Genomic DNA, 12,764 nt, shown 5'->3' with positions numbered 1-12,764 from the left:
GACCCCGCGGCCACACGTGATGGACAAGACTTCGCGCTCCACCCCTGCGCTCTGCTCCCGCGCCCGGTCTCTGCGAGTCCAATCCGAGGCTTCGAGTGCACCACAGAGCAAAACGATTGGCAGCTGCCGAGAGGAGGGGTGGGTCCAGGAGTGGTTCAGCCTTCTCTGCTACCTTTTAGGCAGGATACTGTTTTGGGAATGATATTGGGTCCAGAGAAAAACCTTGTTTTGTGGACTCATGTGGAAAGGGTTTGGGTACACCGGCCATGTCTGGCAGAGTGCAGAAACGCCCAAGGGCAGTTGACTCATAAGTTTGACTGGTGAAGAGTAATTTGCTCCAGTCTAAAGGAAGGAATACAGCACATGGGGCAGGGAGCAAGATATGCTAGGCCCCTGGTTGAAACTATCTTAAAGATAAACGAGCCTTTTTATACATTTTTTCCACTGGCAGAAGATGACTCTTAAGACACTTTTATCAAAACCTAAAGCATGAATAATAAAACTCGCTGTTTGCAAAGTACTTGCTATTATATATACTATTAGAATTCAGCAGGCATCAGGTACCTGCCAGAAACCCAGTTCAAAAGCCACTAGTATAATTTTAGAGTATCTGAGTCAAAATAGTTGTTCTGCATGTACCTTATGCAGGTTTTCTTTGGCAAAGTGTGATTTGGAACAGCTTCTTTAGCGCAATGCCCCATTTCTTCATTGACTTTCTACCTATAAAGAGTAGCTGTAATAATGTGGATCTCTGAGAAAAAGATTTTTTGATCTTAGTGTCCTGAACCTGTAAGTTGAGCACTCTGGAGGCTGAGGTAGAAGTGTGGAGCCGTGGAGGCCAACCTGGGTTAAATAGTGAGCTCCAGGTAATCCTGGGCTAATGGCAAGACACCCCACCCCACCCCATACATATATTGTACATGTATATGTAAGCATATACTGAACTTAGTCATATACAGCACTGTTTGGTACATAAACAGCATTTGCTACATATACAGCAACCTAAAGAGGAAGCTTCAAAGGGTCTGATTCAGGTTGGTACAAATTCTATTCAACAAATTACCCAAAGCTAATCGGAACCAACTCTGTAACCAGATTCCCAAAGTGGGTTGGCTAGAAGTTTCCAGCTACATCCCAATGTGATGATGTGTTGATTTACCTCAGTTTGGGACTCTTTTCTGTCCCAGAGCCTCAGAGATAAAATGTCAGTGAAAGTCCTGCTATAGTTACCTGACAAAGTAAAGCCCTTTGAAAGTGGTTCTTCTTCTGGTCCATTACTGTATGCTTACAAATATGTTTTTGAACCACAAATCTGAACAGCCACTTCCAGACTGGAAGACACCCAGTGGCCTTCGTGCCCTCCAGAATAAGTCCTGCCCTGTTAAAATGGCATAGAAGATCTTTTGTGACTCCTTCCAATCCACTCAATCTCTGTCCATGTCTCCGTCACACGTAATAGGTAACTACTCACATTCTTTCATGTCTCTGTATAGTTCTGGCATGCTGTTAGCTCCATTGTGTTATCTTAGCCTGCAAGATCTAGCAGAATTCTGTACAGATTTTATGATGACTATTCTTGGTTGTCAACTTGACTACATCTGGAATTAAAAAAAAAAAAAACAAACAAAAACCCAAGTGGCTGGGTACACCAATAAGGGGGGTTTCTTGATTGAATAATCTGAAGTGGAAAGACAGACCCACCCTAAATACAGATCTTTTGAGTGGGATGATCCACCTTAAATTTGGGCCAAAACTTTTGCTCGAAGTCTGACCAGAATATGGAAGAAGGAAGCACTTGCTGTTTTCCCTGCTTGATCTTGCTTTTGCTGGCAACTTCATACTTTGAATTCCAAAGTAAACTGACTAAGACACCCAGCTTCACTGACTGAACAATGAATGAATTTTTGTACTTCACAGTGGTAGACAGCCATTGTTGAACTAGCTGGACCACAGCCTGTAAGCAATTCTCATTAATCTCACATGTATGCTTGTGTGTGTGTAATATATATACATAAATACATACACAAATCATACATAACATGTCTGTATATTATGATGTATATAAAACACATAAAATGAATACATGTATTCATTTTATCAGTTCTATTTCTCTAGAGAACCTTGACTAATACAGAATACATGTTTTTGTTAAAGCTTTAGTGTTGTTTTATCTCATTTAACACAAAGGCACATTTTTGTTCATATACTTTTTATGCTAGATTATGAAAATTTATTCTATTAATTAATAATATCAATATTAATTATTTATACTAGATTTTGAAAATATTCAATAAAAACATTGTCCATAATGCCTTGTGTACAGTCACCTCTCTAATATTTGTTAAATAAATCAATGAATACATAAGCAGACAAATGCTGTCTTCCATGACCTCCAACTCTGGATTAGTTGTTCCTTCTGTGGGCTCTCATAGCTTTTGGAACTTTGGCTTCATAAAATTTATCTTACTGCAGTTGCTCATTTACTCGCCAGCACCCTCATTAGTCTGGTAAACTGCTTACCTTGTGCACCCCGTATATTTAGCACTAAACACAGTGCTAATAACATAGGAACTGATTGATATTTATCACACGAATTCAGCTTTAAAAAGTCATTTGGATAAGATGTAATCTACCTAATCATCAGAAAAGCCCTCTTAATTCATTGGCAATCAGTACAACTATTTTTGTTGACTAAAGAAGAAACTGGGGGTGGGGGTAAGATTAGTTCAAGTTGGAGTTATTATATGGTTAAGGAGCTATTAGCTCTGAGAAAACATCAGATTCTTGAAAAGGCCAAATAATAATGGAATGTCTTTGAAACCTAGGGTTGAGGTCATCTGTGGCATCAAAACAAATTGGAGTAGCAAAATGCTTAAGCACCCGTAGGGAGGCATTTCTACAAGCAGAGAGCTCAAAAGAAGACTAGAAAAGTTCACTAAAGGTTTTCAAGAAGGCAGATGCCTCACTCTGCTTTCTACCGCTGTGATAAAACACCATAACGAAAAGCAACTGTGGGAGAAAATACTTTATTTCAGCTTACAGTTGTAGTCCATCATGAAGTGTAGTCAGGGCAGGAGCTCAATGCAGAAACCTGAAGGCTGGAACCGAAGCAGAGGCCATGGAGGAATGCTGCTCACTGATTGCCCCTCACAGTTTGTTCAACCTGGTTTCTTAGAGAACCCAGGACCACCGTTAGAGATGGCACTTTACCCTCCCACATTAATCAAGAAAATACCCTACAGATGTGCCGACAGGTAGTCCGATGGAGGCATTTTCTCAGCTGGTAATTCCTTGTCCCTGTTAATTGTGTCAAATTGACAAAATACTAACCTGGGTGATTGGCCCCTTCTCAATTTGGCACATCAGCACAACTCTACTAGATAGTAATGTCTTCCTTTTTGTTTACCTCTAAGATCCCATATTAGTATCAATATAATAATGTAAACGTTGCAACTTTTAAAAGTCCTGCATTATTTAAAAAAAAATTAAAACATTTTAAAAGTTCAATCTCTTTGTTGTGTTAGATTTGCGGCTCGCATCCAGACAGACCACACCAGGCCAGAACAGTTCCACAGGAGAGGTTTATTGTGGGGAAAAAGGGCAAAAGAGGCGACAGAGAAGAAGGGGCAAAGAGAGAGGGAGGTCAGGAGGGTCTGCCTTTTATTTGGGCCGTGACTTAACCGTTTGCAGGTAGAGGTGGACCAGGTGTATGCTGGGATTTCATGGCGATTGCCAAGGCAAGAGACGCGCGGGTCCCTGTCGCCTATGGATGACGTCACCGTGACCACTGGATTCGGAGATGACCGGCGGCGGTAAAGCTGGTTCCTGACCGTAAAGCCAGTTTTTGATGCCAACATTATTAATTGTGGATGCCTGAATATCAAAAAGAAGTTAAACATCGTATTTCAAGAGGGAAGAATCAAAGTCTAGTCACAATCCAATTAAAGTTAAACCAAGCTTCAGTGGTTTAAATCAAATCCTATAGCTCTTCGGTCCCCAGCTCCGAAAAAAAGAACCAAAAAAAAAAAAAAAAAAAAAAAAATCCTATAGCTCGATGTCTTGCACCTGAGGATTCCGTATGACGTTCTGGGCTCCGAAGAGCTTGGGCAGCTCTTTCTCTCAGGGTCTGCCATTCACAGAACATGCAGCTTCTCTTGTAACTTAGGCTAACACCGTTCTACACTTGCTGCTTTTCTTGGCAATCGTCCCGTGGCCCTACCATCTCCAGTATGTTTGTGTCTGTACTCCACCGGAGCTGAACCTTCACTAATAGCCTCTCCTGTGCCCTCTCCAGGGACTCTGAACATGCCACTTGGTGCTAAACCTCAGACCATCTCTCTGACTCTTTAAATTCTGGGGTTGCTACTGTAGACCTTCACCAATGCCCTCCCCGAGACCTCTCAGAGTGTCAAGCCTATTCCAGGATCCCTTCATGCCTTCAAAAGCAGTGTCATCTGAGAGACTTTTACACAGTACCAAATCCACCTGACAGCATGAGTTGCAGCCTTGGCCCTGTCTGGACCAGGCTTCTTTGTGCTGACCAGGAGAAAATACTTCCAGAAAACTCCTCTTCAATGACTGTGGTATCTTCTTAATCACACAACTGACTTAACCCCTGCTAACCTGAGTCATTTGTTCCAGTGAAAGTTTCACTTCAATGGTATTGGTCTCTTAATCCCAGCTGATTCTTTAGCTCCAGCTGACAAAAAACACCAGGTTCTTAATTCAAAACCTCACATGAATGGCTCTTACAGAAATTTCCGGGAACTCTCAAACTTGCCTCTGAAGTGTCCCAAGCTAGACCTGCTTTGTCTCCAAGACAATGGGCTGCTCTCACAGTTATCTTGCAAGTCTGCACAACAGCTCATTAATCCCTAAACACTCATTCACTCATTGTTTCTGCCAGCCAGAGGGTTCAAACTCCTTCCACAACTCTCCCCTAAATAACAGGGCCAGATCTGTCAAGTCATTCCCTGCTCTTGGTACAACTTTTGTCTTAGTTCGCTTTCTACTGCTGTGATTAAACACCACGACCAAAAGCAACATCAGGAGGAAAGGGTTTTAACTTCAACTTCTGGGTGTAGTCCATCGTAAAAAGAAATGAGGGCAGGAATTTCAAAGCAAGAACCTGGAAACAGGAACTGAAGCTGGGTCCACCGTGAAGCCCTGCTTACTCATTTGCTCCTATGGTGTACACAGCCAGTTTTCTTAGACAGAGTAGTCCAGGAGTGGTGCTGCACATAGTGAGTGAGGCCCTTCCACATGATCATCAATCAGTAAAATCTGAGGGAGGCGTTTACGAAGTTCTTCTCAAAAACCAAGGTGAACAAAGAACAAAGAAGCACAGCTAAACATCATCCTTTTTCGGAAGGCCACAGCGTGTCTGTGGCAGACACATAGATGTGGTAGGGAATGTGTAAGTGTGGTTTGTAGCAGACTCGGGTTTAAATTCAGACTGTGTTGAATTCTAGGCTTGTGCAGGGCATATCTTAAGTACTAAAAGTCCTATGCCCCAAACAAATAAGAACAGTTAGTCACGTCTGTTCTAATCTCTTCCAGTTATTGATGCTGGACAGGAAGCAAAATTGGTCAAGTTAAGCATCTAGTGCGGACGGATGGTGTAAATACTTTAATACTGGCTGCCAGAGTCACCTGGGAGGAGAAAACTTCCACTGAGAAACTGCCTAGATCGCATTGGCCTGTGAGTATGTCTGTCAGGCATTTTCTTGATTACTGCTTGATTTAGAATGGCCCAGCTCATTGTGGACTGGGACATCCCTGGGGAGGCAGTCGGGTTCTATAAGGAAGTTAGCTGAGAAGGCTAAAGGAAGCAAGGCAGTAAGCTGCATTCCACCTTGCTTTTTGCTTCCGTTCCTGCTTTGGCTTCCTTTAATGACCAACTGTAACCTGTAATTCAAAGAAACCCTTTCCAACCCTGACTTGCTTTGGGTGATAGTGTTTATCGCAGGAACAGAAACCTAACTAGAACACAGGCTTTAGCCTTTTTGGAAACAGAGGAGTGGGGTGCTTTGACAGACAGTTCTGTGGACTGCAGATAAATAGATGAAATCTCTGTGTCCTACTTAAAGTCCTGATAGAGGTTTGCTGATTAGAAAGAGAACAGGTCCAGACAAGTGAAAGTCTAAGGAAAACGTATTTTCACCAGAATAGAATCAGACTAAGGCTACAATTTCCATTTCTTTTTTTTTTTTTTTTCCAATTGAAGGTGCGGGTAAAGATAAAGGAGTTTGCAGTTCATCTTCCTAAATAATGAGATTTAAGCGATCTTTTATTCGAAATAATCTTATCACAGATATCTCTGAAAACAGAGCTATTTGAAGCACCTCAAATGACTTGTGTGTAGACTGAGCGCAGAAGTATACTCTTAATTTGAATGCTAGATTAAAATGTAAATATTGGCTTCTAAAAGGCACAACTATTATTTTGGATATATCACGATCTGAGAGGTGTTTCCAGGAGGGTAGCACTGATGGCAACACACCTAACACTCTGCTGTTTAGCCATAATGGCGGCCATCAAATCAGTTTGACATTATCTTAATCATGACCTTGTAGGACATGAAAAGTAATTCTAATAAGGTTTCTACCTCTGTGATGATTGTTACAATTACTCATTGTTACAATTTGCTGTATAATACCATTTAAGCAGTATTGTGAAATGTAATCTGTACTCTAGTGTGAGTTAAGACTTGAAATGTTGGGATGATGAATGCATGCTTTTCTGTCAGCATTAGCAAGACTGACCAAATGCCTACCACGTGAAAGCTTATCTTAATTTTTCTTCTGTTTTAAAGATCATCAGAAATTCTGATGGTGGATGTAGAAATGAATTTTTACTTTTTGGTAGTCCAAATAAAGTTCAAAGTATTTACTTCAATTACAAACAGTGTTTTCTTTTGAATTCTTGGCCCAGGAGGGAGTCTAATGTCTTGAGTGACAACCTATGACCTTGTGAAGATCGTCACACCTTTGGATTCTTGTATGTGCTGCTGAAAGAATTGAGTGGCCTGAGGCCAGAGTAAAACACACAGGGCTGCACACCATTCTTAGAGCACTTAAAGCACATGAATCAAATTAACCAATTGCTCAATAAAATACCTCGTTGAATGGATATTTGTAAAAACAGAATAAAAGGCGTATAGAGTTTTTCTGAGTTTAGAAGGTGAGCACATGATTCAGTGACAGGGCACCTGCCTGATTCTCAGTCCTAGGTAATATTGCCTGATGTTTTAAGATGGTTTTTACAGGATCTTTCCATGTAGTTCTGGTTGATCTGGAACTCATTATGCAGAACAAGCTGGCTTGGACCTTGTGATTTTTACCTGGGTTACTTAGGTGCTGGGATTATGGGCATTCTCCACCATACCTGTCTGTGATTTATATAATTAATTATAATTTAAATTATAAACTATAACATATAATTATATAATTATTGTTCTATGGTCATAGGCTTACAATTGTTGTTATCAATCTTTATTTCAGTACAGCCACTGGTTGGTCTGTCCTTATGAAAATTAACACAAAACTAGTGTTCTGTTGGCTATCTTGATCAAATTATTAAAATCTCAGCATTTTCAAAGCACAAAAAAGCAAATGCATCTTCCTAAAATATAAAAGTAAATATTGAACATTGAAAATTATAGTTATGTTCATGTAAGAATTATAAAATTTCAAACTAAATGTAGATAAAATCAATAACTTCAAACTTTAAAAGAAAATTATCTACATAAAATTGTTATTTTAAACTTAATGTTTTGGGAATATAATCAAATTCAACTAAATATTAAAGAAGTGAATTCTCTCCTTATACTGAAGCCACTGACACTTGCAGGTTGCACAGCCTGTAACCTTTGTATTCAAGGAATTTGAAAGTCAAGGATTTTCCTGGCGTCCTCCATTACTGGGGTGGTACAGGGTCTTTCAGTTTATTAATACTAGTGTTGGATCTCAAGTATTGTTTCTTAACACATTTTAAGGTTTTTTGTTTTTGTTTTTGTTTTTTTTTTTAGATTTATTTTATTATATATAAGTACACTGTAGCTGTCTTCAGATACACCAGAAGAGGGCATCGGATCTCTTTACAGATGGTTGTGAGCCACCATGTGGTTGCTGGGAATTGAACTCATGACCTCTGGAAGAACAGTCGGGTGTTCTTAACCACTGAGCCATCTCTCCAGCCCAATACATTTTAAGGTTTTATTAAGTGGTTTGTTCATTGTTCATATGTGACTTTGATAGTTTCTAAATTCTGGCAGACCCAGTTTTCCAGAATCTGAAAGTGTAATCATCATATTTCTATTGTCTGAATAAAACACCACGAGCCGAGTCAACACACAGAATAAAGAGTATACCTGAGTTTACCGTTCTTGAGAAATAGGACTTCATAACCACAGAGCAGATGGCAGCTAGGGTTGAAAGCTGAGGGCTTATTACATCTTGCTCTGCATAGACTGAGAACACACAGTGAATAGTGCAACACTGACGAACTTTCTCTAGCAAGGTCACACCTTCTAAACTTACCCAAGCACCACCAGCTCAGGACTAAGTGTTCAAATACAGTAGAGCATGGAGGCATACCGCCATGGAAGGTAACAGTTTTGTTTTGGAGAGAATACCTGTTGTCACTGTAATGTCTCTAGGCAACACACTTCACTGGGTTCCTAAACCTGGTAAACGACTTTTTGTGCCCTCTGGCTGACTCGCCTTTGCATGTGTGGAAGAATCCCAACTGAGATTTATGTGCCTGTAACATTCCACATTACCACACGGTTGTGGAAGAACAACTGGACAGCAATTCTTTGGATGTAACCAAAAATTATTCAGTCATAGTTAATTATGAAAGAAGTTGAGTATCATTCTTCTGAGTGGAAACATGACCAAGTTCTCTAAACGTGTGGAACAGAATAGAGTCTTCTTCCAACTATGAGTTCAGTGAGGAAGCTGGATTTCAGTGCTGCCTTACAAAGTTCATTACATGTGACTTAGTAATGTGACTTAGCATGCCTCTTAGTGGTTAGAAATGTATTCCGAGATCTTACCAGCCAGCGTGTAAGGAAGCTTTACTGTGTGATGAACTCCCATTGCTTCCATACAGCGAACCACATATTTTCTTGATGTAGAACAGCTATTACCTACTGTCAAGCATGACACAAGGATACTCACTTGACAACCCGGTGTGAGCTTTCCAGCTATCCTGCATAATTGATAATTCTGCATGAAAGCATATATGTGTTTATATAAGTAATAGAGGTTATATATGTTTAGAAACATATATATGTGTGGCCCTTTATGTATGTATATATATACATACATATATATATTATATACATATAAGGGGTGGTGACGGCTATAGGCCTGTTTTGATTCCTGGGTTCACTGGAGCCTCTTGCCTCAGAATAACTGGGCCTACCCTTAACTTAATTTCAGTATAGTTAAATATTCTGTGTTCTTCTGTGGTGGTGTTTCTGTTTTTGTTTCAGACAGGGTCTCCAGTCCCCAGGCTGACCTCGATGAATTCCCTATGTAGTTGAAGATGCCCTGGAATTACTGATGTTCCTGCCTCCGCTTCCTGAGTTCTAGGTCACTGGTGTACTATCCCACCCAGTTTATGCTAACTATTCTAAGTGCAAAGTTTAATAGTGTTAAATACATTCCAACTATGCCGCAAAGCTGCACGGCTTCCTTCATCTTGAAAACCCAAAGCCGTGAAAAATCCGTACTTAAGAAACAACCATGTCTCTCTTCCTACCAATTCCTGATAAAGAACCGTTTACATTCTGTCTTTAAAATTTGGATATTCTAACTACCTCTTCTACATAAAACCATATGTTGGGGTACATTGTGTGAAGGTGTGTCTCTGTATATTCAGTTGTCAACTCTGTCCCAGCAGAGAGCTGCTAAATGCTGAAGGAATTCTAATATTGTTGTTTCTATGGCCCATTACCAGGTTTTCTATTTTGTAAATATTCATTCTTCTTGACCTGCTTTAAGGCAATCTAGAATGTATCAGAGATTGTCTCACTACTGATTGGCTGTAATAAAGATTTGATGGCCAATAGCTGAACAGGAAGCAGAACTTCTAAGAGGGAGAGGGAGAGGACAAGAGGTAGAGGAGGGAGGGGAGGGGAAGAAGGAGAGAAAGGAGGGAGAGGAGAAGGGAACAGAGAGAGGAGGACAAGGGGAAAGGGAGAGAGGAGAGAGGAGAGAGGTGAGAGGAGAGAGGAGAGAGGTGTATTTATGTGGTGGGGTGGGAGTCCGGGAGAAGGGATGAGATGTGGGAGACTCAGTCAGTGGACATGGAAGTGACAGACTAGAGCAGAGCAAAGAGGTAGACCTGGCCACATGGCAGGATATAGTACCAGGATTAGTTCAGTGGGAGACTCCCCAGCAAAAGACCTAAGCTTTAAAATATTGATAAACCTTTGTGTCATTATTTAAATTTGACGGGTCCTAGATAATTCCACTATAATCATACTTTATTTTCCTTTTTTTTCAAGTGACTTATTTCCTTTAGCACAATGTTCTTGTAGCATTTGTAAGAATTTCCATCATATTTAAAGTATGATAATATTACTTTGGAAGCATATATTCAGCTTGTCTATGATGGACATTAGTTGGCCCCCATTTTTTGGCTATTGTAAATAACAGGCTATGAATATTGGCGAATATATACAGTTTGCTATATTTTGTTGTTCTCTCCTGACTGCACATGGTAGAAATTCTTTCAAGCTGACACAACTATATTTAAATTACTTATAATTAATATACTTATACTACTATCCCTTTTAATGATTTCATGGCATTCTGTGGGGTGACTAGCATTCCATAGTCAGATGTTTTGCATCTTTGTCTCTAACGGCTGTCTTGTTTCAAGTCTTAGATTTATTTTGTTCTTTTTTTTTTTTTTTTTGGTTCTTTTTTTCGGAGCTGGGGACCGAACCCAGGGCCTTGCGCTTCCTAGGTAAGCGCTCTACCACTGAGCTAAATCCCCAGCCCCTATTTTGTTCTTTAATGACACTGAATACAAGAAAATTTTCTTGGACATAAGTCCTTAAGTACTTATGTTTCTCTGCATCAGTGGATTTAGGTTTTTGTATAATTTGGATGGCAAATTTAATATTGTAGAGCAGGCAAAAACAGAATCCTGCTGATTAAAAATCTCCCATTTGAGGCAACAGAATGCTGTTATTATGTATGCTTCCAAGGATATGATGTGCCTAGCAACCAGAAATGTCAACAGCATGCTTTTATGGCAATAACACATGTTTAAGCTTCACAAAAAGAATCTAATAATGAGAGTTCAGGGGAGATTTCATCACGGGCTAGAAATGAAAAAAAGTACTTTAATTATTTGTTATTTTAATAAGATGTTATTGCATTTCTAATAACTAAGTTTTATTACTTGTAACATTTTGGACATCAGTTGCCCACGATGTAATTTTGCATTGCTGGGTGACCAATTTCTTTCTGCTATAGTTTTTTTTTTTCATTAGACTAATATATTTTTTTTGTCCCTGCCCCACCCACTCCCATTAGATTAATTTATAATTTTCCACAACTCTCTCTTTTGGATCCACTCAGCTTTGAGATCAAAAGGAAGTAAACAAGAATCCACAAAGATGTTCATAGAATTGAGATCCAGAGACATTTGCTCACACTCTTTGGCTCGCCATCGCTGTGTATGTATTTGTGTGTGCAGTGTCAGAGTGTGTCTTCCTGCTGCTTTATGATTTATCCCCTCTAGCTCTATGGGAATGCAAACGAACTTTACATTCTAGGTCTGTTGTAGCCGATGCATCTGAAATGAGGCCTACTATGCCCATCTCCATCTGAAATGGAAGCCTTTCTTTTTGCCTCCTCTCAAACTTATAAATTGATGTATAGTTTTCTAATTTGTACTCCATTCTCCAAGCAACATGCTAACTAGGTATCCAAACCTACCCACAAGGCTGGGTAGCTTTCTTATCTGTCAATCATGGGCTGGTAAATGAATGTACTCCAAGATTTGAAAGGCCAATTGAAAATTAAGACTGTATGAGAAACTATAGTAAGGTTCTACTTTCCCTCTCGATGGTTTCAGCTTAATGACTCATAAAATCTCAAAATCTGCAACAAACAAATCCACCCATTCCATGAACAAAAACATGTCCTGGTTCCCGTGTCTATCTTGAATGTAAATACACTGAGTATCCCCCACCTAGGGTCTCCTTTTACCAGATAAATCTCTTAGAAATTGCAAGTAGGCATTACAGACTCATTCGTTTGCCCACTTGGGAAGAAATCTTCCTTGGTACCTCAGAACATGACTGTAGCGCAGAGAAAGCCTGTATGATATGTAATTAAAACAATTGAGGTAATGTGGGAGCTCTTGATCCAACGTGATTGGAATCTTCTCAAAAAGACCTTAGGAGACCGATGCAGTATAGACTGAAGGGGTCTAGGTATGGACACAAAACAGAACAATTTCCGAAGCTATGATGAGATATCTCAAAAAAGACCCTCAAAACCTCAGATATGTGGAAACAATGTTTAATACACACAGTGGTAATTATGGTGGCAGTCCAAATGCATAACCGTCAGGAGAGCAATGGAGTAGTTGGGCTACCTTCAGCCTCCCTGTTGTAGGTGTCAGTCACAGAGAGAGTTCACTATACCCTTTGGATATGGCAACTGGACTTTCCGGCCATCAAGTCTCAGCTACTCCGGAGCACAATGCCTCCTCTGACACTGGTTTTATAAGTTTAC

The 12,764-nt window shown here is 40.0% G+C and overlaps 1 long non-coding RNA gene across 2 annotated transcripts; it reads left to right on the top strand.

Annotated features, from left to right (window-relative positions):
* The first annotated feature begins 1 nt into the window (after position 1).
* LOC108349075 (uncharacterized) lies at positions 2-7,131 on the top strand. 2 transcript variants are annotated; one of them, XR_005497712.2, is made up of 3 exons: positions 2-138; positions 5,560-5,701; positions 6,934-7,131. It is a non-coding gene; the product is annotated as an uncharacterized LOC108349075 (long non-coding RNA). The 2 variants fall into 2 exon arrangements; XR_005497713.2 differs by lacking the exon at positions 2-138 and adding an exon at positions 2,317-4,660.
* The last annotated feature ends 5,633 nt before the right edge of the window (positions 7,132-12,764 follow it).

Source organism: Rattus norvegicus, chromosome 20, assembly GCF_036323735.1.
Source record: "Rattus norvegicus strain BN/NHsdMcwi chromosome 20, GRCr8, whole genome shotgun sequence".
Lineage (NCBI taxonomy): Eukaryota > Metazoa > Chordata > Mammalia > Rodentia > Muridae > Rattus > Rattus norvegicus.
The sequence above is the reverse complement of the archived record's forward strand: the minus strand, read 5'-3'. Positions and strand labels throughout refer to the sequence as shown.